Source organism: Cheilinus undulatus, linkage group 2, assembly GCF_018320785.1.
Source record: "Cheilinus undulatus linkage group 2, ASM1832078v1, whole genome shotgun sequence".
NCBI classification, from domain to species: domain Eukaryota; kingdom Metazoa; phylum Chordata; class Actinopteri; order Labriformes; family Labridae; genus Cheilinus; species Cheilinus undulatus.
This window is the reverse complement of record NC_054866.1, coordinates 17211238-17224668: the sequence shown is the minus strand read 5'-3', so window position 1 is coordinate 17224668 and position 13431 is coordinate 17211238.

The window sequence follows — 13431 nt, the reverse complement described above, 5'->3', positions numbered from 1 at the left end:
GCAAAAACTAAACCTAAAGTTTTTCTTGGGGAAGATGTTTTCTCGACCGGCCTTGGCATCAGATTCTTCCTCCAACATGCTCCACCGTTGGTAAACTTAGACAGCGCCTCACTGCTAAGCTTATGTTATTTACCAGGACTGTGGATGCTGACCACCTCAATTTGTCTTTTCACTCTGATTTGTCTGAAGTGAATGGAACAGACAGAACATTCATCAAATCACCAGCACATACATATCCATACTGACCTACAGATCTTAAATTCAAACCTATAGGAAACTTCATGTTTAGAGCAGGGATGGTCACATGTGCATGTGTCACTCAGTAGACCTTGTAACCAAACTTCTGGTCACAAACTTCACTGTTGGTCACAGTGAAAGGCTACTGGAAAACTCACTGACTGATGGTCTTCTGTTAAAGATTTTATTTATCTGTGGGTTCAACTCCTTTCTTTCTCCCTCCTCTCTTTTTTCCATCTCACCACAAATATCCACTTTTTTCCTCATTGGTTTCTGATTCTTGACTCCAGCTCAGAGTGAACAGTTTGGTGATCTTTGAACAATAAACACCTCTAATGACGGTTCGACTGGCTCTCCTCTGCTGAGCAGTCGTGACAGATGTAGAATAACACCCAATAGATTTCCAAAACAAACTGTGTTTGGAAAAGCAAAGTAGCTAATTTACCGTCACTGTTCATCCTGACAGACCTTGACTCATGTTCGAACTCAACCCTCTGCCCCGACAGTTTCTCTTGTGGGGTCAAATCTCAACAAGTAATAGAAAAAGAAGAAATACATGCAGCAGCTTGAGATGAGCTCATGTAAGCAGTTTCTGGCTGTCTGACAGCGGCTTTTGGCGCTCTGGGTCTCAGTGCTGAAAACCAAAGTTGCATAAGAGCCAGAGAAGGAGAAGTATGATTTATTTGGCATACCGCAAACCAACATTTAACTCAGATTGTAAAACAAGGTTGTGTCATGCCATAGCTATGCAGCAAACTTCAGGAAAACATTCAAAGTAAATAGATCAGGTTACAGGAGAGTTTTTTTTGCCAGCGTGCATGTGTTCATTTTGTTAAGATTTAAATTGTGGTGATATGCACTGAAACGTATTTGGAAACAAAAATAGGATGTGACTGAGAATTATTTCTACTATATTTAACTTCTATTTCTCCCTCTGTTTATGTTTACATGGAAACTGAAGGGGATTAACAGTAATTGATAGTGGACCTCAGAGTACGTCTAACTGCCCCCTGTGTAAGCCTCTCAGCTGAGTTTTAAATGTCTTCATTGTGTGCCATAACTTTGAAATGAACGCTTCCAGCTGGAAGTTGGCGTGGGTGTTGATTCCTCTCACACACATGGAGCTGAAGGGCACACACTGTAAACAGTCTTGGGGTCGAATGAGGTTTCGCAGTATCAAAGATGGTTCAAGGAGCTGGCGTCCACTGAGGGAAAAAGTAACATGATAAAGAGGATCTGCAGCGATCACACTCAGCTTTGTAAAAATGTTGCATTTGCCAGTGCCAACATTGTCCTCATGCTGGTCATGAGTGAGTGAAAATTAAACTCTGAGCTGCCTGATGGTGGCTAAAGTGTCTCTCTCACTCTGACATCAGATCTCAATGATATTCAGTAGTGATGAATAACATTTGCATGCACAGGCAGGCCTATTTTGTTTGCTATCAGTTAGTTGATCACAAAAAGAGTACTTAAGTCTGAATCTGGGCATGTTTCTTCAACTTAACCAAGTAGTTTTCTTACCTAAAGTAAACTACTCTAAGCTTAACACAAACTCTCAAGTAAAAGCACAATAAAGAACAACTTCTTGAGAAAATCTCATGGTTTGATTTTTAACCTAAACTAGGTTAGACTGTATAAAGAATGAAATTTAACATGGACTCCTGAAAAGTGTAACTGCTGTCACATTAACTGCAGATCAAGATATTTCAGTGAGTCATTTTGTACATGCACTCTGGTATACTTCTTAATGTGTAACATTATCAGGCGCAATATTCTACAGAATAATTACTTTGAAACCACCTACTTCCTCTAAGTCATGGTTTCTAGCCACACTGGTCGTGGTCATGAAGTACATCTCTTTCAGAACTGTCAAATTAATCACATTATTCATGATTAACCAATACACAATTGGTGCATTTTTTTTTAAACAGTGATTAACTTCATGCTCTTTTTTTGCTCTTTTCAGCATAGTTTGGTCAAGACACTGCAGCCACAGTGGTATGAATAAGTCCACCTCTGCCCCTTGATGTCTCATCTCACTTTACCTTCCCTTTTCACTGTCCACTTATTTCCTTTTAGTCCATAACACGTTCCTTTTCCATAGTTAAATTCACGTTATAATCTTAAATCTACCTATAAAAGCAGGTCAGTATCCACACAAAATGTCAATTACCGTTGGTATAAGAAAGTAGAAAAATCCAAAATGAAACAAAAACATTTTTATTGCAAAATAGTGGAACTTCATAATGTGATCAAAAGGATGCGATTAATAGAGCTTAACCATAGGTATAATGAGATTAATGGTGTGTAAAGCATTCATTAGGCACCGATAGGACTGTCTTTACATTGTCGATACAGACATAAACATCTGAATTAAAATGTGAAAAAAAAGTATTTTGAACACGTGATAAAAAAAAAATCCAATTATAATCCACTTAATCTTTTGAAATAAAAGTAGATGACCAAACAATGATTTTTCTTTGCCCCCCATTTTTTTGTTCTCTGGATAGTAACTCTATTTTTCTTTGACCAGACACAGTGTGAGTAAGTTTGATACATTCCCAAGAGTTCACATAGTTTAAAGGATGACTGATTCTTTATCAGTGTGTGTGTGAGTGTATTTTAAGTGCAAAATGATGTCATTCACCCACACTGAGCCAAAGCACTTCTTGGTCATATCCATCAATTGTTCTTTCTCAGAAATCTGCACACATACATAGATCTACTGTATCAGAACCTGCCAGCATGTTCAGATCAGTCTTTCAGCTTTCAGCGGTGCCCTGATTCAGCATTACATCACTGTTTCCTCAGTCAGGCCAGGAGCCAAAAACACTTACGCGTCCACGTACATAAACAGAGCAAGTTAGCAGAGCTTTAAGAAGACATCCATCACACTGAAAGCTTGGAAAGATAACATCGTTAGCTTTGTCCAGCAGCAGAGTAACTTGTAATCTCTGAGCATTTCTGAAAATACAGGAGGAGGTTTGTTAAAGCTGACCCATAGTAAAGTCTAGACCACCCACAAGACAGTCTGCAAACTGCAGCTCTCAGGCGCCTCCACTTATAGACCACTACAGTGAGATGCTGCCTCTGCCAGAACCGAATATACATGCTAAAACTAATACAGGATTAAACTTACGGTAGGGTAAGGGCCAAGAGAAGGATGGGATAACAAATATTACGAAAACCAGACCTGCAAAACCAGATTACATATTTTTTTTTATAAAGCCAACAGTCTGCTTACAAAAAAAGTCTGTCCTAAAATAAAACACTAACGTAACCGGCGTATCCCAGGCTTTAGCTAACAAAACTACGTTAACTAAGTTACCTACTTAGCTAATATACCTGAGGACTGTAGGCTACATTTTTACAGTTTTGCAAATCTCATAAATTAAGATAGCCACATGGCTAACATAGCTAAAGGTAATGAACCTATGCTAGCTATCTTGTTTATCTTACTCTTCATTTGCTAAAGCTAATGAAGCCATTTTAGTAATCTTGCCACAAAGCTATATTAACTATCTCGCTACATTATCTTATGCAACATTTTTGAAAGCTAACTGAGCTACTTAGCTATCTAGCTACAGTAGCAACATTAGCTACCTTTTTATATAGGCCAGATTAGCATTAGCTATGTTTTCTAAAGCTAATAAAGCTATCTAGGTTTGTAGATATGATTACAACTCTGACTTTATTTTCTCTGTTTTATTAATGAAATGTTTCTTAGTCTGTAATGTTTGCAGGGTGGTTTATAAATGTAACTTCCAGCATTTATTTAGAAATAATGTTGAATTTAAGTAAAAAAAAAAAAAAAATCTGCAACGGAATATAGGTACAATAAAGCAATTTATGTCACTTCTCTCCTGACTGTAGTCTCACAGCAGTGGTCTGAAAAAGGGGGCCTCTGAGAGCAGCAGTCTGCAGCCAGACCCTTCTCAGACCACCAAGTAAAGACTCCATATTTAAACATTGATTTCATGATTATATATTCTGACTGCATAAAGTGAAATTGAAAATATCAAAGAGCAGAGATAAGTGCAAAAACATAAAACCCAACAAACAGGAGCTACTAATAAAAAACCATAAGTCAAACGGTTGACAGAAACATGTCAGTGGCAAAAACGCTGTGAGTCATGACAATCTGTAGTTTCCCATGAATCCAAACTCTAGTATTGCAACAGAAAAATTCCATAAACACAGATTCAGAGTCTGTCTGATCCCTCTGTGAACTAACTGAGGTCACTCAGGATGAATTTTATCAGGGCCCTGGAGAGCCAATAAATCAGCATGTGAGCGCTGTCTTAACACCATGTGCATCTGTGTCTGTGTGTGAAAAAGACACCAACACATTGGTTGTCTTTCCTGAACATCCTTTCTTACTGGTTAACAGTCTGGGAATCATTTTTTGCTGATCTTTTCCATTTAAGCCAGCACTCTTTCATACACACACACATCTGGCTTTCTCATTTCAAATTAAAGTCAAGCTCTATCTTGTCAGCAGGGCCATCGATGTGGCCACTTCTTCACCACAAAGTGTGTTTTCCTCTCTGGCCTTCTGTTTTTTAATTATCTCTCCGTATGGATCCTTCCTGATCACATATACTTCTTATTTTAGCAATGGATTCCTCTTAAGAAGTATTTGGACGTCTGCTTTTAAATTATAGTGTGCAACATGTGGTGGGAGGCTGTTTGGAAAAGAGAAGACCATCTCTCAAACTTGTCTCCCTGCTCACGTGGCTTCTTTGAGAATTGATTCAGATAAATGTCAGATTACGCAGGTTCAAAGTAGAAAATTTCCACACAAGCCTAGGAAAATAGTGGGTGTCAATAGCGTACTGCTAGTCGACTTCAGGGAGTACAGTTCATCATGAAATTAAAATTATCCACAGAAGATAAGCCAATTTTATAGAGTCTCTTTTGGTCACTGCAGACATTGTCAATATTTCCAACAGCGTAAATCATATCTTTAGTATTACAGTGCACTGTCTGGTGTAAGAAAGAAATTCACAGAAGGAACAGGAGACAGCTTTAACTTACAGATTCTGCAAAATACGTTTAACCTCATGTGCTCACATGTGTTTGCAAATGCAGAGAGATCTCAAGGGAGGAGAGCGCTATCGGAGAGAAACTTAGTGAATGAGTCTGGACACGATGTCCTCTGTGGGACAGCAGCAGGATTAGATATGAGTGGATGTGGACAGGCCCCTAATGTCAACAGTACAGAGGATACCAGGGACCACTGTGAGGATGTGAACTGGATAGACTGTAGGAAGTAAACTCAATGAGAATTAACAAGGAGAGACACTAGAACACACACAGACCAATATAAACATACTTAGTTTGATTTTAAACAATACCTCTTCAGTTTTCTCTCTGCTGCTAATATTTGAATGTGATTGCACCAGAGAAGCCAAATTTAAAGTGCAAATAACTGCAGCTCCTTGAGGCTGGCAGCACAAGTCAACAGATTCTTACTCCACCCATCAGTGGAAGCCAGAATACCCCAAAGACAAGCACTGAAACATCCCAAAACACATTTCACTTCCTAATCCCTCAGGTGGGTACAGTCAACAGGAGAAGAGGTCATTGTGACAGTCATGTATGGCATGTGGGCTGGTTTACAATGCTGAATTAGGTAAAAGAGCTTGGGGGTTTAAATCCCAGTCTGTGCAGGATCACTATCCGGTGTGGACCCTGAGGCAGTGTCCTTAATGCCACGAATTACTATGTGTCAGATATGGATAGAAAAGCTTGGATGGAAGGTGTCTGCTAAATGACATAGTAACATTGAATAATGTAAAGTGAGCAGGCCTTTTTCTTCTTTATTCCACTCAGCTTGACAAGCTTTGTGTCATGTACATCACGTCCTATGTGAAAGATTAGCCGGGCAGTCTGTGTGTTATGAATTAAATGCCCTCAGCAGAAGGCCTCTTGTCTATACTGATGTCATTTCTTTATAATCACTACAACCCCAAATCCCAAAAAGTTGGGGCGCTGTGTTAAATATAAATAAAAACAGAATGCAATGATTTGCAATTCTCATCAACCCATATTTTATTCACAACAGAACATAAACAATGCATCAGAAACTGAAGGACATTTTACCATTTCAGGAAATATCTTAGCTCATGTTAAATTTGAAGGCAGCATCACATCTCAAAAAAGTAAAGACAGGACCATGTGCACCATTGTGTAGCATCCCCTCTTCTTTGAATGCCAGTCTGTAAATGTCAGGGGATTGTGGAGACCAGTTGCTGGTGTTTTGGGAGAGGAATTTTGTCCCATTATTGATGTAGGATTCTTGCTGCTAAACAGTCCTTGGTCATTTTTACTAGATTTTTGATTGAGGGTGCTCCAAATTTTTTTTCTATAGAAAATAATAGAAATATAACAGAAATGAGCACTTCTTGCTGTGAGGCACTGTTGCTTCACTGCCCCTCCCTGTGTATGCGTGGGTTCTCTCCAGGTACTCCACCACCAAAAACATGCTCATTAGGTTAACTGGTGACTCTAAATTGGCTGTAGGTGTGTGCGTGAGCGTGCCTGGTTGTCTGTCTCTATACAGTACTGTGCAGAAGTTTTAGGCATGTAGAGCGCTAACAGTTCTTCACAGGTCCTGATGTTCTACAACCCCGGGCTGAAGAGAGTAGGAAGGGCGGACAGAGTCAGTGTCGACATATTTGATATGTACATGTGTCGCTCAGCAGCCAAGGCCGAGCTTAGCTCTTCTTTTGTCTGGGCCTTTGCACCACTGGTAATACGCCCAGCAACCACCCAGTTTTCAGGTACTTAGAACATACACACGACAACCAGGGGGCTGTGGCAACCCTCCTACCCGCCCTAACAGTACCCTAGGCTATGTTTAAGCGCCACAACCACCCATAACTCCGCCCCAAAGTTTTGTTTTCATCAGATTATTTTCCCATGCCCTTGGTAATGTACAAGACATCTAGAGCATGACCTGGGTTGTGCCAATCCTCCTTCCCGCCCGATTGGGCCCTGAGGTGGGCGTACTCACCATTACATGCCTTACTTCAGCTTCAAATTTCAGCCCAAACGTGCCTAAAACTTCTGCACAGCACTGTATGTCAGCCCTGTGATTGACTGGCGACTTGTCCAGGGTGTAACCCGCCTGTCATCCAATGACAGCTGGGATAGGCTTCAGCCCCCTGCGACCCCCAACAGGAAAGGCAGTATAGAAAATGGACAGATGGATGGATAATAGAAATATAAACACAGATGACCACAAAGCTAGGTTAATATAACAAAATATTACTAAAGTTCTTCAATCAAGTGAAATGTAATGAATCACTTATCATGATCTGAATTAACCAACTTTTTAAAATCTCAGTGTGTTAGTAAATGCATCATTTCAATTATATCCATATGACATATTAGAGTTCATCCAGAGGTTCTGTTTCAAACCAGATTAGTTGAAGCTGACACACAGTCCTTATTAATACAAAACCACATTTTCTGGGTGGTCTTACAACCACTGAATCTACTCAGCCAAAGCCCTGATCCAGATTTAGTACAAAAACATGACACATTAGAGTAAATGTGTACAAATTGAAGTGAAACAATGCGTTTCTGTCTCTTTAGCTCCCTCTCTCTCAGCTCCAGCTGCTGTTAATTAGAGTATAGCTTTGAAGAGTCAATGACATCACGAGTTGGCTGCCGTCCACGCGGCCTTGTTTAGTTGGTTCCCATGGAAACTCTGGTGTCAGTGGGGGTCGAGGCGGCGGATGACGACTGGCTGATGTTTGTAGGCATGTTTCAAAGGTGATGTGTGATGCCTATTAACACAGGCAGGAGCAGCTGTATGTCAGCAGGTAGCCTGTCTGTCAGTCTGCAGCGCTCAGACTGGCACGACCTGCTGCGTGTTTTTGTGACTCACTGCTGGTTCTCAGGCACAGGTTTCACTGCCAAGCAGTCCTGAATTTATAGTTTAATACTGATTTCAAGACAAACAAGCTAGCTGGTTTTCTGGGAAAAGTGCTCCCATGACACCCCTTTCACTCATGCACTCCTGGAAACTCTGTGATGTTGTGCAGGTGTGAAGAATAAAACATGAACAAAGGCTTTGTGTTTCTGTGGGAATTTGTGCCCATTCATTCAGTAGAGAATTTATGGAGTCAGGCACTGATGTTGGACATAAAGGCCTGGCATATTGGCATTTTTAACATGGGTAGTCACTAGGATTTCACTCAGTGGTTTACCATACTAGAAATACACAAAGAGGTGGAGTTAAGGTGGGTTTTAACCTCCTGACAAGCAAAGATGGCACAGCTGTTTGTCAGTACAATCAGCCACAGGTTAACAAATGCAAAACATATAGTTTTGTTTACCTTTCTGCAAGCCCAACACAGTTTGCAGTCTTGGTTTCTGCCTGTCAAAAGGACTGTGGTTCTTGACACTGTAAATCTGCTTGATGTTGTTTAGTGCTTTGCTCATGGTGGGTTAATGCTGGCAGTCTGTGAATAATTTTACAAAGTCTACAGTCTAGACCTGCCTTTATGTAAGATGAGATAGCATTTGTCAAAAATAGCTGAAATATTAACTAATACAGTTTCAAACATGAGGAAAAAGATTTCACTCCCCATACAGAGCCCCTGTTAATGTTTACAGTATGCTGTGTGTTTGTGTTTTTAGATAGATGTTAGTGATATGAGATGGCTGATGCAGAGTGTAGCACTATGTGTGCGAGCCAAAACCCCCTCAAAGAGAAACTGTTTTGGGGGATGTGGATGAAGGTGATATAGAGGGGAAATTAAAGGGGACTGATGCAACGTGTGGTTAAGCTTGGCGTCTTTACAGTTTCAATATGTTCATGCTAACGTACCTATAATTAAAGACTTAATTATAAGCAGCTCATTCTTTACTGCAATCTCTCAGAGTTTATTCTCTAAAATACAGCATGTTTCCAATTGCAAACTGATGCTTAAAGAGCACAAGAAATTCCTCTGCAACATTTCAGTTAGTACCTTAAAAAATAAATGGATGAAGTTTGACTAATAATTCATTAGCCACTCTGTTAATTACAACCAAAAAAAACCAAAACAAAACAAAACAAAAAACACAGATACAGGATAGAAAATGATCAAATCTGCTATTTCCCTTGTAATATGGCAAAGCTAACTCAAGCTTCTTTTGATCATAAGGCCAGGTCTGCCCTCCGCAGTTGTGGTTTCTTGATACTGTCAATGCATGCGTGTTGGATCAGTAGCATTGGTCCTATGATCCTGGCTAACAGTTTCCTCATTTTGAACATGAAAGGTGTGTCAAACTAGTATGATGTTGGAATTATTTGCTAATGCTATTTTTTAACCACTTTTTCCTGACCATTTTTCCAATTTTCATCAATTTTGCACAATTTCTACCCATTGTTGCCTCTTTTTACTAATTTTAGCCACTTATAAATCCCATTTCACCACCCTTTCTGTCCATTTTTGCCACTTTTAAATCCTATCCATTTTTTTCTGCCAGGTTTTGCAACTTTCCAGCTGTTGTTGTCTCTGTTGACCAATTTTTGCCACTTAAAAACCAATTTTGCTACTTTTGAAATACAAGATATCAACCATTTTTGCCTCTTTAAACCCATTTTTTTGCAACTTTTGATCCCACCTTTGCCACCTTATGCCCATTTTAACCATTTTAAACCCATTTAAACCCTTTCCATAACTTTTTTCAACCCATTGTGTCACTTTGAAACCCAATTGCTGCTCTTTAAACCCATTTTACCCCCTTTTAACCAATTTTTCCCACAGCAAACCCCTTTTTTCCACTGTTAGTCCCATTTCATCTCCTTTTACCATATTCCTGCCATTTTAACCAATTTTTTGTCCACTATTAACCTCTTTACCATTCCCTTCACCCATTTTTTGACATTTTTTACAGCATTTCACTACTTGTTACACCTATTTTTGCCACTTTAAACCCAGTTTGGACATTTGTAAACTCCTTTTCTGCCTTATTTTGCCCCTTTTAACCGATTTTTGCTGCTTTTAAAATCTCATTTCACCACCATTTTGCCCAGTTTTTGCTGCTATAAACCCATTTTGATTTTGTTTTATGAAAGGGATTTACATTTTAAGGAGACTTTATACAACTGCATATATAAACATATAAAAATAAAATTTGTTGCTTTAATATGAGCGGTTATTACTCAGGTTAAAAATAAAATATGGTTTTCACAGATTAACTTTACTATGGACATTGATTTCTCTGACCTCCATGGGTCCAGTTCAGCTGGGCCAGAGAAAGCTCTCCCCTTTGTCCCCCCTAATGTGCAGCCTTGCTTATAGCAAAACAAGTTATAAAACATTAAAATAATAGATCCATTGACTAAAATTTGCATCTTTCTAATGTATCCTCAAATACCAGCAACACACCTTGCTCAGTACCTAAGGCCAGGTTTAAGGTTTTAGACTAGATTTTCAGAGGATGGTAAAACCCAGAAACTAAACGCTATGGTTTCCCAGCTTGCAAAGACTAATGTGATTTTTCTAAACAGCATAAGTGGATATTTTATGAGCTGTTTCCTGCCATCATCATGTTTTCCTGTAAAGAGAAACCAGTTTGAGACAGTGTTACATCAGGATGTGTCATCCATTTGAACCGTGTTTGTTTCGTCCTTGTTTTGAACTGTTGTGCAACATTCTGTGCACCTGAAGGCTTTCATGTCTGTCTGAGATCACTGTTTGGACTGATTAGATCTCATTCTTTCTGTCTTATTTCACAGTTTAAATTTATTATACCATTACGAATGAAACTGAGTATCACAGCACAACATCTGAACTGTAACCAAAGTGTAGAAAATAAATATTAGTGCTGTTGGAAGGTAAGAGAAGTATAAATAAACCTGGAACTTTAGTGGGACCACCACAAAGTTGGTGGCTTAATCATATATCCATATTCTTATTCAGTGTTGGTTGCGACATTTTTAAAACTTGTTACTTTACAAGATTACTGCTATAAAAAGTGAATTTATACTGCACTTCATACTTAGAAAAATACAAAGGTTAAGGTACATAATATGACAAAATTATGTTATAAAATAATGCAGATTAATAAAGTAGGAAAAAAACAGCCCCCAACAACATGGTTTGAAGTTAGTCAGGAAGTCAGGAAGCTGAAGACTAGGGGTAGACCGATTATTGGGCTGGCTAATTACTGATGTCAACATTTGGCATTTATCCAATAAACAGTAACAGCATTTTATTTTCCTGATGAAAAAAAAAATCCAGAAAAATCAGTTTATTCAAAGGTGTGCTATTTTGGCTTCACTGCAAGGTGTGACCCCCAAAGGCTTTGTTTTAACCCTCTCATCATCTCATCTCTCATCAACTGGTGGCCTGGAGGCCACATCAGGCCCCCCAGAGCTTCCCATCCGGCCCCCAAAAGACTATTAAATAAAAATAAAATTCAACACTGAGGCCTGGGTGGCACTGACACAGGGAATGTACAGCATCACTTCCTGTTTCCTGCTGCTACAGGGTTGCTCTGTGCTGTTTCTCATGCGACAGCTAGGGCTAAATTATTTAATTTCCTTTCGTTATTAACATGCAGTTTTACTTTTGTTACATTAAGTACATCTTTTTTGTCATAACAAATGCATATCAGTTCCAAATATCGATTATCAGTCACACACACTACTAATAATACTACTGATATACTCCCTGAAAAACCAACATCAGCCAACCCTTACCCACCTCAGCCCCACATCTGTCTGTTTCTCAGTTAATCTAAAGATAATTTCAGAAAGCATTTTTATATGGGAACCGTCTTAGATTGGCTTCAAAAACTCCCTTCAGTAGCCAAATGGCTAATGTCAACGGACATTTTTTAACAGTCTGTGGTGCAGATGGTCCAGGGGAAAGCATGTAGCTGACTGCACACCTACATTTGTATTGACAACATTTTTACACAGTCTTGATTATGGCCCATAATCTGTAATCCTGCTGCCTTATAACAGGACCAGAGGAGATAGCCTTTGCAGCTCTAATATGCTCACAATCTGACAATGAACTGTGCAGAGCAAGGGTGTCAAACTCAATCACAGCAGGGGCCAGATTTGGGATTCAGGTCTAACCTGAGGGCCAAACAGGGCCATGTTTTTAACCATAAACTGCCAACCTCGTTTCACCAGTAATAAAATGTGAAAAAAACAAAACAAAACAGCACTGATGATAAATCATTTGGAAATTCAAAAAAAAAAGTTAAAATGATAATTTAAAGGCTCAAATCTGAGATAAAAATCCCAATATATTATTTCAAAAGATCAGAACACGGTATTGAAAATAGAAAAATAATGTTTTTAAAGAGCAAATATATGAGGAGAAAGTTGAAATCATAAGCTTGAAAGGTGAAAATATGAGATCAAATTTGAAATCATAAGTTTAAAAGTCAAAATATGACTTAAAATTTTAAATTGTGAGTGTGATATTTCAAAATATGGGATCAAAACCCAAAAATTTAGGAGTTAAAAATGGCAAAATATGAGCTAGAATTCAACATGATAACTTAAAAAGTTGAAGTAAAATTCAAAATTGTGAGTGTAAAAGGTCAAAATATGCTATAAAAAGTAAAAATTAGTCATTTAAAATGTCAAAATATGAGAAAAAAAATTAAAATCCTGTTTTTAAAAGTCAAAATATGGGATTAAAAAAGCCAAAGAAATGAGATGAAAAGGTCAAAATATGACTTAAATATACAATTGGGACTCTAAGAGATAAAAATGTGACAAAGTCTAAATTATGAGTTGAAAAGGTCAAAGCATAAAATAACAAGTCAAAATCATGTTTGGGATGCAAAATTGAAAATATGAAATTAAACACAAATTAATTTCTTTCCCCACATTCTTGACTTTTTTATAAAATTTTCCTTACACTTCACTTTTTCAGATTTTTATGGTTTAACAAGGATATGTTAAATAATCAAGTTGAAGTTTGAATATTATACTGGAGGAAATCTGCAGACCTCATACTGGTGGGCCAGGTATAATACCAATACGATATGAGCTTGTGGGCCAGATATAATCGTTCCACGGGCCGGATTTGGCCCCTGGGTCTGAAGTTTGACACCTGTGGTGTAGAGGCAGACACAGCAACTTCAAAATAAACAAACAATAGAGATATTTCTGCAAAGTGTCATCCTCACTGTCATCCATGCTAATACAGCTGTAGCTTTTCCTTC